This window comes from Condylura cristata, unplaced genomic scaffold, assembly GCF_000260355.1.
Source record: "Condylura cristata isolate star-nosed mole 26May11 unplaced genomic scaffold, ConCri1.0 scaffold00017, whole genome shotgun sequence".
In the NCBI taxonomy this organism is placed as follows: domain Eukaryota; kingdom Metazoa; phylum Chordata; class Mammalia; order Eulipotyphla; family Talpidae; genus Condylura; species Condylura cristata.
This window is the reverse complement of record NW_004567118.1, coordinates 7,163,256-7,184,308: the sequence shown is the minus strand read 5'-3', so window position 1 is coordinate 7,184,308 and position 21,053 is coordinate 7,163,256. Positions and strand designations below refer to the sequence as shown.

General features: G+C 50.1%; 1 protein-coding gene across 3 annotated transcripts in view; it reads left to right on the top strand.

The window, feature by feature from the left end:
- The window catches only part of PHB (prohibitin), a 37,591-nt gene that overhangs the window by 6,667 nt on the left and 9,871 nt on the right, over positions 1-21,053 (top strand). The window contains exon 3 of one of the 3 annotated variants that reach the window (XM_012726572.1): positions 2,283-2,379. The gene's annotated coding sequence lies outside the window, so the exon portion shown is untranslated. Of the gene's footprint in view, positions 1-2,266; positions 2,380-20,592; positions 20,672-21,053 lie in introns of those variants that run through there. The other 2 variants (XM_012726573.1, XM_004684315.2) reach the window with 2 other exon arrangements.

Sequence of the window (21,053 nt, the reverse complement as noted above, 5' to 3'; positions counted from 1 at the left end):
TTATTTTAATTTAAATAAACCAATAAGGGGCCTCCCTGATGGTGCAAGGGGTTAAGATGCAGCACTAGGAAGCTAATGGCAGCCACTGCAGCACCAGTTCAACCCCCAGCCAGGGAGCTGACCACATGGCGCAGCAGACTTCTCCTGTCCTGCCCACTGCTCCCCTCAGCAGTGTGTTTCAGTAGATCTGCTCTTCTGCTCCCCGCTCTGCCTCTGGTGAATCCTCTCACCCCCCACATCTCTGTTCTTCACCCCAGCTCTTTTATGCATAAATAAATTTTAAACAATAAAACAAACCCTAGTCTTGAATAGTTGTCACAGAATGGTAAGAACTTTTTATTTTTTTTACTTTTGCATAGAAGAACTGGGGTATAGGCCAGAGGTGCGGTAGGTGAGAGGCTTCACCAGAGACAGAGTGGGGAGCAGAGCAGGCAGATTGACTGAAATACCCTGCTGAGGGGGTGGGGAAGTGAGACACGAAGAAGTTTGCTGCTCCATGTTTGGGTCAGCTCCTTGGCCGGCAATCCAGCTCGGCCCGTAGCAGTGACAGTGCTGAGACTTAACCCGTAGGCCACCCGGGAGGCCCCCGGGGTGAGAAGAACTCTAGCTGTGTGTGAGAAGTCAGACTGCGTTTTATCCAGCCATTTTTATCCGTCATCTGTTAGCTACGTGGCTTTAGGTAAGTGACTTAATCTCTCCTCACCTCCATTTTGTCATATGGAAGATGAAAATAATCCCAGTGGCTTTCTCCAAGAGTTATCTGCACACGAAACAAACTCCGAGTAGAGGGCTCTCGGGGCCAGCCCCTGGCGAGGCCCAGCCTTCCGTTCCTGGGAGAGCTGGTGCTCTCTATGAGGCTCTCAAAGGCCCCTGTCCTGAAGGCTTAGTTCTAAAAACAGGATCCCCGAGCCTCTCTCTGTTGGTGCCCCTTGCCCGCCTCCACAACAGGGCTCAGGAGAGAGGGGACAGCCTGGTGGGTTCCATCCAAAGCACACCCCGATGGAGGAATCCTGCTTCTGACTGATGAGCAGAGCCTGTGAGCCTTGGAAACAGTTCTTGCTAGTTTCCCTCCCACACCGACACCAGAGCAGTAGCCACCTCGGTGATCTTCTCGTCCCCCGGTCTCCTCTCTCAACCTGGGGCCCTTAGCCCCAGAGTGACCCCCTGAATAGAGTAGAGTGCCTCTTCCCGCCTCAGAAGTCTTCCGTGGCTCCCACTGCCCAGAGAATGAAAACCAGCTCCTTTGGCCCAGCAGCTGAAATCTGCCTTCCACAGCCTGGCCTGCTGCCTTTCCAGCCTCCTCTCCCGCTACCCACCTGCCAGACCTGCAGTCACCTGGGCCCAACCACCTCCAGGTCACTGAATAGTCTTTGGACAGCGCCCCCCACCCTCCCCCTGTAAACAGTTTTTACAGGCCATCCTGCCTTTTGCCTGTCTGAATCACCTCTGATGGCTGCGTCCTAGACATGCTTCAAGACCCACCTCAGATACCCCCTCCTCCTGGCAGCCCTCCTAGACTGCACTCCCAGCAGGGCCCACGCATGCTCTCTGCCGTCTCCTGTGGCTGGCGTGGAGAAGGTGCCTCAGTGCGCAGCTGCCCCGGCAAGCCGCGGCCCACCCGGGCAGAGATCCTGCAGAGAAGCGGGGTGGGGCTGCAGAAACCTCCACAGAGCCTGGCATGGATGCCAGCAGCCGGATAGAGGCCAGGCGGCAGGGTTGGCATAGCGCCGCTGCCGGAGATGAGGGTGAGACAAACAGCAATTAGCCCGGCACAGGCTGGGCTCTCCAGGCTAATTACCAATTAGATGGGGCCGGGCGATTAGCAACATGAAAGAGACAGTCAGCAAATAGTCACCAGTGTGGCAAAGCCCAGAGGGGTCTGTTTTTGCTGAAGGCCTGGCTTCCTAGTGGTTAGTGCCGTCCTTTTGGGGGACAGGTCTTCCAGCAACAGGGGGCCAAGCCTCCCAGGGGAACTTGGGCCAATTTTGCCTCTTTTTTACTCCCAGGGGTTCACATGCCATTTCTAGGTGGTGTCGGGTGGTGGGTGATAGGTGCTTTACACTGGCCAGGTGAGCCGAGCGGGGTCTGAGCTTCTGTGTGGACTACCAGGGGGTGCGCTGAGGCTGAAGGAGGGGGAGCAGCTTCCTTCCCCATCTCGAAGCTCAGCATCCTTCACTCTGCCTCCTCTGTCTCCCTTGCCCTGCCCACTTCCTGTCTTCCCTCTGCTCATTTTCTCATTTTCTTTCTCTCTCTCCCCCCTCCCTGAACCCCATAATCTGCAGTCCCTGCCTCACCAAGCAGGGAGCCTCCATCACCACAGGAAGGACTGAGATGGCACAGATTCAGTCCACCCTAATGACCTAGCCAGGCCACGCTGGGGTGAGTTGTCTGGGTGGGAGAGGGTGGGCGTGGGAAACAGCGTTGCTCTAAGAAGAGCTTTGGGAGGGGAGGCGGCAATCATGATCTGTGTGGATGATCCTGCAAGGAGGCTGGATGGTAGACCCCCCTTCACGGAGCCACCTCAGGGCCCACGTCAAGTTCATTCCAGAGCTCTGTCCCCGGACTCCTCCCTGGCTCTGCACTCTGCTCCGGTCCCTGGCTAGCTTGGAGCCTGGCAGGCCCTGCTGAGCTAGGTCAGCCTGCTGACACGGCTGCCCCAGCACCAGCCCAGATGTGTCTCCAAGGTGGAGACGGCTGCACAGCGGGCACATGAGTCTGTGGATGGGGCGTCTGGGTACCAGCAGACCATCGCCACCTGTCTCACCACCCTCTGTGGGGGTCTTTGTTGCAGATCAGACCCCCTGGGGCCTGCAGAGATTAGAAGGAAAGGTTGCTGCTCTTCCAGAGTTGGAAGAGGGAGAAGGGAGGGACTCAGGGAGGAAAGACAATTCAGGGAGAGAAGGGGGTTCCATAAGAGGAGGAGGGATACCATTAGGGAAGGGCTCTGGAGGAAGGTGAAGGCTCAGACCTGCAAATAAGCTAGGACCAGAGCGTTGGCCAAAGGGCTGGTTTTGTGCATCTAGCTTGTGGCAGTCCCCGGCGAGCACACCACACAAGAGACCAGGGGATCCAAGCGCCAGGCTCTCACACCAGGGACAGGTGCCAAATCCTGCTTCCCCTTGGTGTCGCTATGTACCTCCTCCTGCCCCTCCCCCCACCCCGAGGTGGGGAGATGCTGCCTGGCTAGCTCTGGGAAGGAAAGAATGAAGCCTCTGAGGGCAGGAATGTGGACAGAGAGGTGGGGCTGTCCCTCATGTCTTCCAATGGGCTGTTCTGAGGGCAGGTGCCCGTGTGTGTGTGTGTGTGTGTGTGTGTGTGTGTGTGTGTGCAGGCGCGCATGTGTGTCAGCTGGCAAGCACAGGGAGTGAGTGGGCTTGCACCATGATGGCCACAGTCATGTGCACCAGCCCTTTCCCCAACAAGCAGCCGGGGTTTCCCCAAACACACTCCTGCTGTGGTCAGAGTCTAGTGGTCGACATCTCTGAGCTCTGAACTCACCCCTCAGCTATGCCCCCTGGACAATGGGCTCTTTCTGCATGAGATGGGCTGGTGGGACCCTGTCATAGACTTGTGACCTGAGGGAATAGGACTGCCCTAGGGCACATCCCAGCCTCGGTCATACTTGTGGACACTGACTGGCCTTGAGCCAGGGTAGACCAAAGAGAAAGAGGGGCCCTCCTTCCTGCTGTCCCAGGAAGGCACCCTGGGGGAGGGAGGGGTCGTGCTCCCCCACCCCAAGTGCCCTGACCAGCCCTTGCCTGGACATACATGCCAGTATCAAAGGCACCTGCCCTGGGCTGACTTGGCTCCCAGGGTGCCAACATGCAAGGGCCTTGAGGGTCAGCACGGAGTGGAGGGCTGGGCATCATCTAGAGGAAGGATCAAATCTAGGTTTGATGAGAGACACCTCTGCCCTCAGGGAATGTGTGTGGGCAAAGAGGTGACTGCAGCAGGGGGCGCTGGGGAGAGCTGATCAAATGCTCCCCTCCTTGCTAAGTCCCCTCTAATTCTCAGATCCTGCTCCCACCCCATACTCATTAAAGGAAATGTTAGTCTGATAGGGGGAGTTTGTGTGCATGCAGGCATACACACTATGTGGGCATACACACTATGTGGGCATACACACTATGTGGGCATACAAACTATGCGGGCATACACATTCACATGGGCATACACACCCAAGTGGGCATACACACTCACACACACACCTAAAACAGAGACTCAGTCAACCCAAGATGATGACGGCAAGTGATCTCTTTTGAGGCAGGAGGAGGCAAATGGAGAAAGGATCTCTCCCATCACGATAAGACTGAGGGCTTCCTGGAGGAGGGATGGTGGAGCTGGGTAGGGCACCCATACTCTAGGCTTGGGGAGACAACTGGGGGTGAGGGTGTCAGGAAGAACTTCTGGGTGATTTCCTTCCCACCATCAGAAGCTCTCTGAGCACAGAGAGGCCAGTCTTAGCCCTAAGGTAGCACAGCACAGGAGGAAGAATGTGCAGATTTCAGTCTAGGTTTCCTATTCCAACCCCAAAGCCGCCTCACATCCTTCTCCCCCTTCCCTGCATCCCACACCCCCAGGCGGCCCAGGGAGATCAGTGGGGGGCAGGAAGCAAGTTCCAGCAGGACAGCTGTTCTGCGCAGCTGCTGGGGGCTCTGGGGGTTGCAGCGGATTTGATTTGATTCAGGCCCCAAAATAGCCATCATAGCAGGAAGCAGGCCCCCTCCTCCAGCCCCTCCAGGACTCTCCATCCGGGCCTGAATTGACACCTTAGAGGTTCTGCCCTCTCTTACTCCCCTGCATTCACCCCCCTGACTCTAGGGACCCACTCCATTTTTTCTCCTCTAGCTCTCAACCATTCTCCTCTTTGAGTCTCCCCTCCTCCAGGAAGCCTGCCTTGGTCACCCCCTCCCCCACCAGGCCTGTGGCAGTTCTTTGCCCACACATACTCCCCAGCACCTCCCCCAACCCAACCCTACTCCTAGTGGGGATCTGAGCAGGGAGTTAGGGCTGGGGGCCAGCGGCCAGGCACGGGCAGACTGCGAGGGCACACAAAGACGTGGGCTGCCCTGGCCTTTGATGAGTAATCGCTTTTCCCTGGAGCCACGATTCCACTGGCCGCCAAGGCCCCTGCCCCCGCCCCACTCCAGCTCCTCAAATAAGACTGGCTTTTGTTCTGAAGACACAATGCGAGAAAATGTCACCCGGGGGGCGTGCCCCCTGGCCCCAGCCCTGACAACCGGAGTTCTTAATCACCCAGCTCCTTCCTTCCCAACTTCCCTGCCAGCAGCTGGCTGAGCAGGGGGAGGGCCAGAGTAAGGGTAGGGGGCAGTTACCACCTTCTGGAGCGGAGATGTCTAGCTTGAAGTCAATGGCCTTCATTTTTCTCCCTCTCTGAGATGTGGGTCTCCCACAAAGTGCTGGACCTCTGCTCAGGTCTTAGTTCTTCCCTCTCCATCCAACCCTGCTGGCGTCCCTGGAGTGGACAGGAGCCTAGAAAGTGCACCAGAGCCTCAAAAGGGAGCCACAACCTGTTCAGAGCACTGCGCCAGGCTAGATAAGTGTCAAGAAAGTAAAACAGCCTGGCAGAGACCGAGAGTGGAGAAGGGCATGAGTCCCCTCACAGGCTTCCAGCCAGAGCCTCCCGGCCTGAGGCTCCGTGGCCGGTGGTGGTCACGTTAAGAAGTGACTTGGGGGGCAAACCCCCCTCCATAGTCTCTCTAAGCTTCCTTCACCTGCCCCAAATAAAGGTCTAAATAAGAATGCTGCGCTTATGGACCTGCAGCTTCTAGACAAACTTCCCAGCCCTCCTTCCGATCAAATGTCAGCCCCGCAGATCCTGCGTAGAAATTCTGCATCTTTACTGTGAGGTCTTGTTTTCTCTTAAGCCTCTTATAACCAGTCTGGTCTGCTCTCCCTCGCCTCCCTCCGCCTCCACGGCCACCCCTCCACCTAGCTCTGCTCCGACTGTCCATCTGTCCGTCCATTTCCCTTCAGCAGCCTGAGCTCCAGCTCTCTTGTCCCCTCCAGTACATTCTCCATGGAACAGACAGAGCCATCTTTGTAAGATCAAATCAGATCCTCTCACTTCCTTGCTTAAAAGCCTCAGAAGACTCCTCATTGCTTTGAGGATGAAATTCAAAATCTTTTGCCAGGGAAAGCGAGGGGGGAGAGTCACATGAGAGCAGTGTTTGGGGGTTCTCACTGTGTGAGGGGGACACTCAGGAATTAGTCAGATGATGATGACAGCAGCGAGGAGTGCTGCCATGTCACTTTCTGAGCAGTATGAGCTAATTGATGAAATTTGTGCACATGAGATCCAGTAATAAGGAAAACCCAAACTCCTTGCTTCAGGTCCACAAGATTGTCTCATCAGACCTCCCCCAGCTCCTTCCCTACCACCCTCGCCTCTCCTTTCTCCAGCAGACAAATGGGGAAGATTTCAACCCAGTGTGCCTTTCCCAGGCCATTCATATATTTATTCACTCATTCAGACTCATGTATTGAATCCCTGTCACACATCCAGCATTGATTAGATATGGAGAGACGGAGCTAAGCAGGGGATTTCTGTCCAGTGTCTCTTGACAGATAGTAACGATAACAGATAGCGTGAGGGGACCCTGCCTGGGCTACCTGGGAGAGGCCTCACTGCCTTAAGCTCAGCTTTCCAGAAGGAGCGCCAGTTCCTTCAAGTCCCACCAAGCAAAAACCAAGGCTGGAAATCTTGGCTGAGCTGGTGATGTCTGCCAAGGTAAGGACGCTGAAGGGACATGGGCTGGGACAGCTGAGCACAGGGCATGCTAGGAACTGAGCTGAGCCCGGGACGCAAGGTCGGACCATGAATGGACTTGGAAGTCTCATTAGGACTTTGGATTTATCTCTAGGCCACAAGGCAACAGCCAAGATTTTTAAAGCAGAGATGTGCATAATCAGATTTGTGTTTTAGAAAGAGCTTTCTGGCAGCAGCATAGATAGATGATAGATTACAGAGAGGACAGACTGGAGTCAGGGAGACCAACTGGTTCCGGATATATTGCAGGCCTGAAGGAGGGCGGGAGCAGGGAGAGCAGGAGACACGAGCCATGCAAAGTAAGCCACGGGGGTGCGGAGATGGGGAAGCACATGGACAGAGAGGTTGATTCAAGGCCCAGACTTTGGGCTCATGCTGGGGAGGAGCTGGGAGCAACCTGAGGTGGACAGGAAGAGCCACCTGGAGTGGGGGTGGAAGATCCGCCTGAGCTTATGAAGGTGCAGGTGCCAGACGAGCCAGCAGGTGGAGAGGTCTGGCTGAGAGCTGGAAGCCTGATCTGTGCTTGGGAGTGAAATGCAATGCAGAGAAAGGGCCGGAAGAGCCAGAGGGCATGAGCCAGAGGTGCCCAGACCAGAGATGCTGCAGTTCTCCAGCGGGAGGTCTCTGCATCCGGGGCTAAGAAGGGGGATGTGGAGGCAGGCCACGCCCCAGTGGGAAGGGCTGGTGTGCACCTTCAGGGAGGGTGAACGTCCAGGAGCCTGGGCAGGATCCCTGCCAGAGTGAAATCCTTGCTTTGACTGTCATGGAGGTCTCAGAAATTATTTGACTGACCAAATCCTCACAGCTTAAAGATGGACAAACTGAGGCGCAGAGGGGTTGAATGGCTTAGGCAAAACAGCCCCTCTAAGTTGCTCCCATTCTGGGTTGGGACAGGAAAAATTACTTGCTTTTGATTTATGCACAGTTTATTTATTCCACAGAACCCAGAACCGCACACCCCACCACCACCACATGTGTGACAGAGGAGATAGTGCCCAGCGCCCAAGGGGAGGTGTTTGGGGACACCTGGAGACCACCCCTCTTCTTCCCGCCACTGGCCGCTCCCTGTCCCTAGAGTGCCACCCTCAGTCCACGCGAGGACACTGGCTCCGCCTAGCGGTCACGGGGAGCATTGCGCTTGGCCCCAGGTCCATCCAAGTGCCCGGGCGGAGGACATGACCAATCTCCAAAAGGGGCCCAGTCCCAGTCATCAGGCCCGGAAAGACACTCCACCTGTCCTGTAGGAGACATTCACTCTCTCCAGAGTCCAGGCCTCATCCCAGTAAGATGCTGTCCTCTCCAGGCCAGGCTCCTGAGCCGTGGCCGCCGTCTTCACATGACTTGTGAGGAAGGCGTGAGGCAGTCCAAATGCCAGATGCTTTTCCTCCTTGCCGGCTGCCATGCTCACTTCCCCTTTGCTTCTCTGGGTAGGATACAGTGCCTCTTACACACTATGTGCAAGCACGCTATGGTGCTTAGCTCCATAAAGGTCTGCAGCTTGGAAGCCCTGCCTTACTCACCCCATCCACACTCCCCAGACAGCCTCAGTCAGTCACTGAACTGCTCAATTTCAGCTCATCATAAAGCTATCCCTTAAAAAACAAGCAAACACAGAGATTGCTCTGCTCCCTCCAAGCCAGGAAGCACCTTCCAGAACCACAAGCAGCTTCCTGCAGGGTCTCCCCTAGCCCCAGCCCCCAGCGCTCTGGGCCCAACCTCCCCCAACCCCCTCCCTGCCCCTCCACTCCTGCCGGGAGGACCGAGAGGAGTCTGAGCCTCAGCACTTCCCCTCACCCCTAAACCCCTGGAGGCCAGGATCGCAGTGATTTATCTTCCACGTGGTCTTTTAGAAACTGGAGATTTTTGCTTATTAAACAATCTTGGGGCAAGGGACGCAGGTCACTTGTCCTGACTTTTCCTCTCTCATGTGAAGAGGACAATGTGTGTGGCCTGCAATTAGGGTGAAATGTTTTCATCACTCCTGGCAGTGACTGCATTTTTGGGGGAGCAAGACGGCAAGAGTCTGTGTGGGGGGGCATAACACAGCCTGGGGATGGGGTAGGTGTGAGGGTCAGAGCAACTCTGCACACTCGAGGGGCTTTTGTGGGCCACCCCCGGACAGGAGAGGGCATCAGCCCCTCCCCATCCCACAGACATGGACATGTGTCCCTCAAGGTCACAGAACTGGCAAGAGCGAGCGGCCAAGCTGGGACCTAACCCAGGTGCCCTGATTCCCAAGTCAGGGTCTTTTCCCTACCATCTCTTTGCAAGATCTGTGACCTTTCAGAGACCAGTTTGCTCATCACTTCAGCCTGGCAACCTGGAGACGATGGGTTTATGGGCCGGGCTCGTGCAACGAACGAGCTCCAGCTACCTCCCTCCTCCCTTCTAGCAAGTCCTGCACCCTGTGCCACATGTACTCTTTGTTTCTGTCTGGGCATTGGCAGAGGACTGGGGCAGGACTGTCCCCTTCCCTGGAAAGGTGTGGCCGTGGCACATAACTATCCAGGACACTGCCAAGGAGGTGTCTGTGGCCTTAACGCAGACTTGGGGCCCTGGCATGCTCAGGACAGTGTCTCCCCACACACTGGGTTGGGTGGCTGGGGTGGAAAGAGTGGTTTGGGGCTGGTGTTACTAAAGTTTCTTGAGAACCAGAACCCTAAGGGGGACTGGACCCATGGAGGCCACAGTCAAATCACCACCAGAAACGTTACAAAGCAGCCATGGGGTGCAAAGAAAAGACACTCCACATTCACTCTCTCCCACTCCTCCTGCCCGCCCCTCTCTCCCTCCAGCCCACTGGTAAGTAGCTGGCCAGTGAGCTGAGTGGAGGCCAAGGGCAGATCTGGGCTCAAGGCAGAACAGAGGCTGATCAGGGGCTTTGGGGTTCAGCCCAGAATGACCAGCACTGGGGATTCCCAGACTCTAACTCAGCCTCCAGTACACAGTGGGCACTTGAGAACTGCTTGTTAAATGACTATAGGGAATAGGAGGAGTTTTCAGGAGAGGTGTCAGGAGGATTAAATACTAGTCCCTCCCTGGCTGAGTACCAGGGCCCCACCGGCACGACCGTGTAAATGGTCCAGCTTGTGCCGCCGCAGGCGCAGGAAGGAAGCTCCCGCGGGCTGCGAGCTTTTCCGACAGTCCTGCTCCTGAATGGATTCCATTTACTCAGGCACAGGCCTGGGGGGACCTGCCTTCGGTGCAGCGTGGTCTAGCCCAGGGGACTGGAAGATAAATCACAGTGCTCCTGGCCTCCAGGGGCTTGGGGTGAGGGAGACAAATCAGCTGAAGCAGAATTGATCTAGGGGGAAGGCAGTGCCCTTCCCTGGGGAAGGCGAAGCTGGGCACTTCCAGATTTTGCTGCAGAAAAGAAAAAAGGTGAGAGGAAGAGAAACAGCAGGAGATCGTCTGGGTACCCCATTAGCAGGATCGGATTGCTTGGGTGCGGAGGGAAGGAACTGGCAGGACAGAGGAGAATCGCCTGTCCCCCACGCCCTCACGCCCCTCCACCCAAAGGGGCTGCCAGTCCTTGGGGCCAACTCGGTCTGTCTGCACCTCTGCCCTGAGAGCCTTCCCAAGGGACAGCGCCTTCCCAAGGGACAGCGCCTCCCGCCGCCTTTTCAGTGGAAGACTTTCTTCTCCCACTCCCTCAGTGCCTTAGGGAAGGGGGCAAGAGTCCTTGCTCCCCATCTCTTTTTCCTCCTCTTCCCACATCCAGGGCCCTCCCTGGTGGCACAACGGTTAGGACGCAGCACTGCAAGCAGCCACCTCAGTGCAAGTTCATGTTTGATCCACGCCAGGAGGTGACCACATGGCGCAGCAGACCTCTCCTGACCCGACCCCTGCTCCCCTCAGCAGTGTGCTTTGCTTCGTCAGTCGGTCAGTTCTACTCCCCACTCTGTCTCTGGTGAGTCCTCTCACCATCCCCGCACCTCTGGCCTGTACCCCAGTTCTGTATGCATACATAAATCTTCATTTTAAAAAAAGAACACTTTTAAAAAAAATCCCACATCCTTCAAAGCGCTTCTGATCCATTTGCCTTCTCCTATCTAGTTAAGATCAGTGCCATGGTCACCTTCCTGAAGCTCATCCTCAGCAGAACCACACCTCTAAAATCTGTAAGGGCACAGGCCCCCCCCCCCTTCAGCTCTGGGGCCTCCAGTGGCCACACTAGCACAAGCCTGCTGGGACCTGGCCCAGGCACCACTTCACAGCCCGCCCCGACTTCCCTCTTCCAACCCAGCCTGGATTCCAAGGCCCGTACCCCCTCCTTGGTCATCAGACCCACCTGGCAAGCCCCCAACTCTGGATGTGGTGTATCCCAGCGTCTCGAGGGGCCAAGCAAGGGGTGGGGGAGGGGTTATGTAACTGAGCCCAGTCACTGGTGCTGATGCTCACCAACCCTGAAAGGGCCCCCCTTGCCCAGTAGCCCTTGTTCCTCACACCCCACAAAATATCTTAAGTTTGCTCATCTGCCCTCAAATCTCCCAGTGAAGAACTTACTGCACATGCAAGGAGAAACCGCCTAACTGGAGTCTGCCTCTTCCCACAGCCAAACCCCAAACGCTGTCAACACGCCATCCTCTCCGCCGCTCCTGCGGGTGAGGTGAGGTTCTGCAGCCTTTCCAGACTGCCCCTTCAGAGAAGTGGTCCTGAACCCCATGCTCACCACCACTTAAGTCCTATGGGTCTACATAAAGGATCGAGTATCTCCCATAGATGAGGGGACCCCCACTTTCCCACATCATCCTTCATCCCCTCACGGTTCTCTCCTTCCCCAAAGAATTATTAATGGTAGGAAAATTCTCATGGGAAGCTGGGGGGTCGGTGGGGGAGCAGGCCCTAAAGTTGATGTCCCGTCTCGGTTATTTATACATTAGCATAAAGGGAAGACCAAAGTTCTTACAATGATTTTCTTGCATGTTGGGGTTGCGGGTGATTTTTATTTGCCTTTGTGTGTCTTTCTCTTGTTCCATTTTCTATAGTTAACACATTTCACGTTTTTTACAATCCAAAGAATTAAAAGAATACAAAAGGAGAGAAATCGGTCTCTCCTTAGCTGTTTGTGCCTAAGAAGACTGTGTTGCTTCTGCTCCCTGTGACCATGGTCTTGGTCTCTCTTCGCAGCAGTTCAGGGAGAGAACTTCTGTCCAACATTCTTGGTACACTTTCTCCTTCAAACCCTCTTCCTCTGTTTTTCCTTTGAGTGCTGTTTTTATCAAAGATGTGCATGTAGAGAGAGGATTCGGAGTTCCAGAAATCCCTGCCCCTTCTCTCTTGCCCAAATTCCTGCTCCCCAGAGGCCAGCAATTTCCTTATTTTCTCTATTTCTTTTGGCATTCTGATTTTGTTGCCAAAACCACAGGCTGATACAATTATATATTTACAGGATTTTCAGCTGTAAATATTACTCAATGTCTTCCTGTTATGGAAAGTTATTTAACTCATGCACATACGCCTCGCCCCTCCTGCATCTCCCCTGCGAAATTGCTGCCTCATAGCTGGTGCAATCATTGCACCTTCACATTTATCTGCACGGCTGAGCCATGTGCACTGTACTATAGTGCTGGTTCTTTTCTTGAATAACTTCATTTCCCCTAGAATGAAACTTGCCTCTTTCTTTTTAAAATTTTTTTAGTATTACCACTAATTAATTCCCACAATTTTTTTTGAAGATCTATTTATTTATGCACACAGAACTGGGGTACAGGCCAGAGGTGCAGGGGTGGTGAGAGGATTCCCCAGAGACAGAGTGGGGAGCAGAGCAAGCAGATTGACAATGCTGAGGGGAGCAGTGGGCGGGTCAGGAGAGATCTGCCAAGCCATGTGGGTCACCTCCGGGGCGGCGAACTCACATCAAAGAGGCTGTGGCTCACTTGAAGTGCTGCGCTTTAACCAGTTGGGCATACCAGGGAGGCCCCACCCCCCCACACACACACACATTTTTGACGAAATAAAAACCTTCTCTCAGTACTTTTGAACAAAAAAGAATTTTTTCTTTGCTACATCCTCCCAGGTGGGTTCCTCCCACCTGTTCTGGGTCCTCTCTGGTCTTACAGTTCATCTTACCATCATTCCAGAGATCCCTTTGCCTCTCTCATGATCAGATCTCCTATTTCCTAAACACTTGATCTTTTCTTTTCAAAAATTTCTCCTTTTTGAGCTGCAGCTCACCCTTATGTAACTTCCTGAGAAATGGTGTAGGGAGGTAACATTTTTGAGAACTTATATTCTGAAAATGTCTTGATTGTAGCATTCTCACCTCATCCCTTGGCTGGGTGTACTGTAAGCTCTGCCTCACTGTATTCTATGTTCCAGTGGGTCTCATGGGGTGTCCATGAGATTCCAGCTTCTTCCTCTCTGGAAGCATTTAGAATCTTCTTTGTGCCCTCATTCTGAAAGCTCATGGTTGTGAGTTTTGCCTTTAGTCTTTTCTGTTCACTGTGCTCTACTTGATCAGATCTTTTCATCTGGATCTCATGTTCTGCTCTTCATTATATTATTTATTGTATAATAAATGTCTTCCTCGTTTTCTTTGTTCTTATTTTCGTAAATCCTATTAGTGGGATATCAAACCTGAGTTGATTCTCTTTTCTCTCCTATTGTAACACAGGCTAAATGGTTAAATCTGTGCCCTAAAAGAACACAAAAGGAAAAAGCCTATCTAACTTTCTCTCTGAGGTTATACTTAGAGAAGTAGCAATAACAATTGTGAAAGGAGCCCCAACACCAGCTGGGAACAAAGCTGCAGAGAAAGAAGGGCCTATTCAGAGATGGGGCACCTTGAAAACGGTGAATCCCAGTCCCAGACTCCTACTAAAAACAAAGCCTTTTCTAGTGGCTTTGGCTGGATTGGACTCTGAAGTTCTACTCTTACTCTGATATGCTTCTGATCTTGGGCTTTTGTTTATCTTTGACCCTTGTCTTCTGACTTACTTTGTGGCCAAAAGGCTGAAGACATTAAAATTTCCAAACAATTGAAACTCAGGGCTATAAACAATTAGGACCATAACCCCTTCAGTTGTAAGATTTCCTCACTATGTGTGCACACAAGTCCTTTGTCATAAAAATACATTATAGGTATTTTCTCCCAGTTTGTGGCTTAATTTTTTTTCCTTAATGTGTTTTAAAAAGCAAGACTTTAAATTTTAATGAAGTTCAATGTATCCTTTTTTCCCCTTCTATGGCTTGTGCTTTATGTGTCCTATGTAAGAAATCTTTATCATGGTTAAGAAGATTTTCTCTTGCTTTTCTTCTAGATGTTCTGTAGTTTTAGCTTTTATGTTTTGGCTCATAATCCAGTTGAGATTAACTTTTGTATATGGAGTAAGATAAAAGTCAAGTAAGTTTGCTTTACTATATGGATATACAGGGTCATTTTTTTTTTTTGCAGCCTATACATTAATTATTGAATAACATTTTCATTGTTGACCACAGATGTGTGGGTTTATGTCTAGATTCTCTATTCTGCTCTATTGAAAACCAATACCGCACTTGATATGATGGATTAAAGCAGCTTTATGGATGAATGGAGACTCCTCCATGTACTATTTTTCAAAATTGTTTCATGAATTCTAGGTCTTTGCAATCACATATAAACTTTAGAATTTACCACATCATTTTCTACAAGAATGTTTTCTGAAATTTCATTACGATTGCTTTGAATCATAATGAATCCCACAGATCAGTGTGGGAGAATTGATTTTTTTTTTTTAAAGATTTATTTTTGCATTCAGAACTAGGGTATAGGCCAGAAGTGTACGAGTGTTGAGAGGCTTCCCCAGAGACAGAGTGGGGAACAGAACAGGCAGATCAACGAAGTACACTGCTGAGGGGAGCAGCGGGCGGGTCAGGAGAGGTCTGCCACGCCATGTGGTCTCCTCTGGGGCAGGCGGGAATCGAACTCATGCGAAGCGGCTTTAGGTTCTCAGTGCTGTGCTTTAACCCGCTGCGCCACCAGGGAGGGCCGAGAATTGATATTTTTTATAATGAATTTTCTCATCTATGAATATAGTATATCCCTTCATTTATGTAGGTATCTGCAATGTTTTGTCTTTTTTTTTTTTTCACACAGGCTTAACCCTAAGTATTTTACTTTTGGATACTATTTTAAATGGCGTTTTTTAAAATTTTGGTTTCCAATTACTTGGTGTTGATTTTGTGTGTATTGACCTTCTATCCTGCATCTCTACTAAACCCACTTTTTGGTTCTAATCTTAAAGATTTTCTACATACAAAACAAATTCAGGAAGTTTGACTCTTTTCCAAGCCATATGCCTATTTATTTGCCTTGGCTAATGTAGGTTGTTGTACTGGCTAAGACTTCTCAGGTTGCTTAAAAGTGATGAGAGTGAACATCTTTGCCTTGTTTTGATTTCAGGGGAGTACATTCAGTCTTTCATCTCCACCTATTTTTCTTTATAGTATCTTGCTATTAGTTTCACAGGTTGTAGTATCTTTCTCTTTATCTGAGGATATCAATTATAGATTGGTTTGGATTTTTCATTCTCCTTGCCTTATGTGATTTTGCCAAGTTTTTTATTTGTTTCATTATTTTCGTTTCATTTTTCTCTGTTATGTTATAACTTTTTTCAAATAGATTTATGTCACTTGTGTGAATGTTCAGCCTTGATATTGGGCACTGCAGACCAGTGGATAACCTCCAAAACCTTTCTTCCTTGGCTGTCCAGGGAAAGCATACTTTTCCAGCCTCTTTTGTGGCTAGATGAGGTCATATAGTAAGTTTTCACCAATATAATGGAGTAAAAATTATATGCATTGCTTTTGCATTATTTGCTTAAGACACAGAAATATTATAAGGTGGATGACAATGGTAAAATCAGCCAGGAGACCCATCTGATGACTATGATGCTGGAGGTTTTAGGGCCAGTCACTTTGACAGCCGTTAATGTGGCAGATGTATTCTGACCTATTATTTCAACAAACCAGAAGACAGGTAATTGTGTATGGGTTAATAATAAAAGACATCAATATTTAAAAAAAATGGCCCATAGCTAGATGAAGGCAATCTTTTAAGGGGATGGCAAACCAATGGAAGGAACCTGGTCTGTGAATAATCTGTAGAGCAAAGGAAAATTAATCTCTCTTCTTTAGTCCACTGCATTTGCGATCTCCTTGGAATAATAACCTGCATTTTAATCTTCTCCCAATGGGTATAAGCACTGGAAGCTGGTTGGATGCTTTGTGTGCACAAGCTTGGGGTACTAATTCAGTGGGAGTTTCACTCTAAAGTAGCAGCTTTCCAGACACAGTCCAAGGTAGCTCTGTGTGGGGTGGGGGGGTCCCAGGGACACTTTCAGAGGATACTTGAAGTCACAACTATTTTCAAGATAATCCTAAATCATTATTTACCTTTTTGATCCTCATTCTCCTTACTATGCAGCCCATTTTTCCAGAGACTGCATAACCTGTGAATCATGCAACAGAATAAAGATTTACAAAATAACGATCCCTCTTCTCACTAAGCATATTTATTTGAGAAACTGATTACTTTTCATAAAAACAGGTTAACACCTAATGAGTTTATTATTGCTATTTTTTAAAAGAAGTTTTTGTTTTTTTTTCATTTTAATTTTGAATATATATGATCCATTGTTGGGGTACTTAATAACTGTTAAGTATATAAATGGGTCCTAAGATGAAAAAGCTTAAGAACCATTTTACTGGAGTGATCTGTCTGGGGTCTTTCATGGGGACTTTCCAGCTGTCATGACCTGTAGGCTTTTTTCTCAAGCTCTTTGTATTCCCCATAGAGAAATTATCCATTCTTCTGCTTAGAAATTTTCAGGGACTTCTTGTTACACTTGAAATAATTACTTTTAGCAAAGCCTACAAGATCTGGCATTTGTTTATTCCACCATTGTAATATTGTGTGACTCTCCCATTCACTCATCATACTTCTGCCACATTCATCTTCATTTGGAACCTTCTGTGCACTGAGCTCTGGCCTGCGTCAAGGTCCCTGCACAGGAGGGAAAGGCTCCTCACAGCGCCCTGGCAACCTCAGCGTTCCCACGTAGTCTACACAGGCCAGGCTAGAACCTCCGCGGATTCTGAGTCTTGGCAGAAGTCTTGTGACTACCCTGGAGCACACGGAGGCCTTTGTGAGGGGCTGCTCCAAGGCCATTTCCCACTTGCTTCCCACTCGCTTCCCACTCGCCCAGGAATGACGTCAGAAGACAGTTTCTCCTGGCCTGCAAGTGAGGTCCAAGGCTTTGTCTCACTCCCCTAAGGGTACAGCTGCAGACTCTACTATTGCTGCAGCAGCAGGCATAAGTTCTCACTCCACAGTGCAGCTGGGTACCCTAGGCTACTCTTCTTTTTGATGACTATGTACGTACCAGTCCAAATCATGAAAGAACTCCCTGTTCTTGACCATCCAGGTCTATCTACTGTGCTTTGTTTTTTTCTTTGCATTCGCTCTTCCTGATGCCTGAAGACTATCCTCTCTTCCCACCCAGCCTCTCCCTGCTCTCACTTCTTAAGCTCTTACCTTCGTGTCATCTCATACAGGTCTCCTTGACCAGCTGGTCCCAAATAGACCCCTGGTGGCAGACACTATTGGTTGCAATTCCAACTTCATTTTCCTTTCTATCTTGTTCATTGCTAGAAAGAACCCCATTTTGGGTTTGTTAAGGTGGCAAGTGACCATGTACTTTAAGAGAAGCCAGGCTTTTCTTCTCCAATCTCAGAGGTTGACTATTCAAGGTCATTCCATGCACCAGTTTAGAAATGGGTAGGTGATACAGTTCTGCCCAATAATATATAAGGGTATGTATGGTGGGTACTTCTAAGAAACTTTCCTTTATTCTTACAAAAAGGACCCAAAATGTGACATGCTCTTTTCCTGCCTAGTGGTCTGCAGTTATTGTTGTATAGAAACATGAAGCTTGGCCCTTGAAGTCGTCTTGTGACCCTCAGGGGAAGATGACATCATGGATGGATTTAGTAGAGGAACCCCTACATTCACCAGTCCCAGAACTGCCCACCCTGGGACTAGTTATGTGCTACAAAGATGGGCACCATTTCATTGTGGCTTCACTTTGTTGCATTTTGCAGATACCTGGCTTTTTACAAATTGAAGGCCTGTGACAGCACTGCATCAAGCAAGTCTGTGGGTGCCATTTTTCCAACAGCAGGTGGTCAATTTGTCTTTCATTTTTTAGCAGTGAAGTAGTTATTAATTATTACATTGCTTGTTTTTTTTAAGACACATGCTACTGCACCTTTAGTTGTTTATGTAGTATAAACAACTTTTATATACACTGGGAAGCCAAGGTCTCATGACTTGCTTCATGCAATATTTTCTTTACTGCAATGGTCTGGAATTGAGCCCATAATCTCTCTGAGGCATGCCTGGGCTGTATTTTCTTATTAATTCAGGTTAGCTCACTTTCCTATTAGTTGCCATCAAAACCTTCTTCACTGATTCACATATCTTTATGTCTGCTCTCTTCAAGAAACTAGTCACTATCTCATATCATTTATTTTTTTTTTGTATGCTTGTCACCTCCACACCGTAGAATGTAAATGCCACTAGGACAGGGTCTTCTCCACCCTCTTTGTCACTGAACCCCCCATGTCTACCACAATGGACTTCTAATACATGCATACTCAATGAATGAGGAAAAAGAGATATTCTTATCTAAATATTCTCTTGAATATTACCCCTCCCCCATGTTGGCACTGATCTAGGAAGTAGAGTCAACCCAGTTACCACAGCTTGGAAAGGTTCAGACTATGGAATCAGACATATTCTACCACCTATCAGCTGCAACGCTCTTTGTAAGTTACTTGGCTTCTCAGAATAGCCATTTCTTCACTTCCAAATGGTGATATGAAAAGAGTTAAATAAGATTGCTATCAATGAAGCTGTCAATGTCCAAGATACAATTGTTCTTATCCTTAACCTGCACACTTGGTAGGAAGAGGGAATGAAGGGGAAATGATCTATGTAATAAGTGGGGCCCCACCCTAAAGCTGAGGCACCACGGCTGTTCTGTTCCTAATTTTTGCCTCATCCCCATGAATGATTCCCAAACACCTTCCTCAGTGTTCCCTCTGAGCTCTTTCATTTCATGTCACATATGCTTCCCAGGACACAATGTAGAGAAGTGGAAATAATTCGGGGCTGAGACCAAGAAGCCCTGTGTCCTAGTCCAGTCCAGCTCTGCGGTCACTTGGTAAGTGACCATTTCACCTCTGAACCTCAACTTCCTTCTCTCTAAACAGAGATAGTGGGTTGTAATGATACTCAAAGTGGGGCTGTCTACCCGAACTTGAAAATTATAAAACCATAGACCAATATTTACTTTAACATTTCCAGCACTCCTGCTAGTGAAATTATAGACTAGAAGCAGACAGCACTACAGCTATTCTTGCAGGGTTCTGAAGCAGCTGTCCCATGTGCCTGGCTCAGACTGCCCTAGCCAGCCGCTTCAGCACCCTTTATTTTCACTTATTCAACAAATATTTATTGAGTGTCTGCTGTGAACCACTGTTGTATATTCTAAGAAAAGAAAACTGAAGACAGCAAACTGAAACTTTTAGCTTTCATAAAGCTCCCTTCCAGTAATCAGAAGAAAAAACTGGGATTGTAGATGGCTGCCATGGATGTACCTGGTCATTTGATTGTGCCAGGAGAGGAGGAGAGATGAGAATTCAGGGGGAAGGAGCTAAAGAAAAAAATCTAATCCTACTGGAATCCAGAAATGGGTCAGATATCATCAAAAGTAAGTGGCCAGATAGCACTTAGATACTATTCTAGCTAAGAATGCAAGCCTGAGCCTAACCCTGAGGAAACATAAGACAAACCCCAAAAGAGAAACATTCTATTTCCTGCTTTAATGTAATAAGAGACAAGAAAGGCTGAGAACTATTTTCAGATTATAGGAGGCTACAGAAACAAAGAGAAATAAACGCGGGGGTGCCTAATCTTAGCCTGAATCCTGCATGGGTGTGGGGGTTGGGAGTAGGTGGGGAGTGCTATCAAGTTCATTACTGGGACAATGAACAAAACTGGAACACAGGGGGTAGATTAAATTTAGTCATACAGGAGTGGGTCCTTAGTCTTAGAAAATACACAGAAAGAAAGGGTGGGGAGAAAGGAGGGAGGGACAAATGACAAAGCAAATGGAGCAACTGTTAGCAACTGGTGAATCTGAGTAAATGACACACTATTCTAGCAACTTTTCTATGTAATTGTATCCAGGGAGCCCAGAAACAAAGCCAAGTCTGTCTGCTATGTCTCCAGATCTCCTAAGTCCGCTGCACCATCTCGTACAGATGGTTCCTAAGGTTATCTCTTATGGCCCATTACTCTGGAAGGGCACTTCCAGACAAGGCTTTGGAGGAAAAACACCCCTCGCCTTCCCTCGGGGTCTCTCAGTTCACCAGTTATTTCACCATACATTTCTCTCGCTGTCTTCCATCATCCGTAATTTCCCCTATGCATCCCTGCCACTAGCCGTTAGCTTGAGCCGCTACCTTCACAAGGGCTTAGGGCCCACAGTCTGACAGCGGCTGCTTTGGCTCAGGGTAAATGCACGTGCATTTAGCCCCAAAGAACTACAGCCCCCAAAAGGCCTTGAGGCAACCTTCTCGGCGTCTCCGACCAATGAGAAAAGGCCTTTCAGCTAGAGCCGGACGCCGCATGTGGTTTTGGGAGTTGTAGTTCACTGACCAAGGGATTAGGAGCCAGGACAGGTAAACCGGCCACCCTTCCCAGAATACACAGCTCTCTCCTCCACCAATAGAAGGAGCGGGTGTTGGGTGGTGGGCGGGGAAGAGGAGGAGCTGCCCGGCGCACGCGCAGTTTCTGGAGCTGAGAAATTCATGTGGAGGTCAGAGTGGAAGCAGGTGAGAAAGCGGGGAGGCGGCACCTGCCCTTGTTGGGGCGCCTCTGCTCTCCCCCCAGTAACCCTCCTCTGCACTCCTGTTCGCAGTTTGGGCGAGCAGGGTGCGTGTTTTGCGTCCGCCTCGTGGCGGAGGGGTGAGGCCGTGAGCCCAGGACGTGCAGAGGGTTTTGTTGAGTAAGGGAGTATGGGGGGTGGGCAGGGTGAGGAATCACCCCGAGACTGCCAGCCCTGGGTGTCTGGTCTCGGGAAAGCGCGGGGGACAGCTAAGTAGTGTCAGGCGTCAGGTCTGGGCCAGAGGGAGGGTTTGGGGCGGTCGTGAACGCCGCCGGGGCGGGGCTTTAAGAAGACGTGCGCCTCGCGTGCTGTCGAGCGGGTGACCGCGG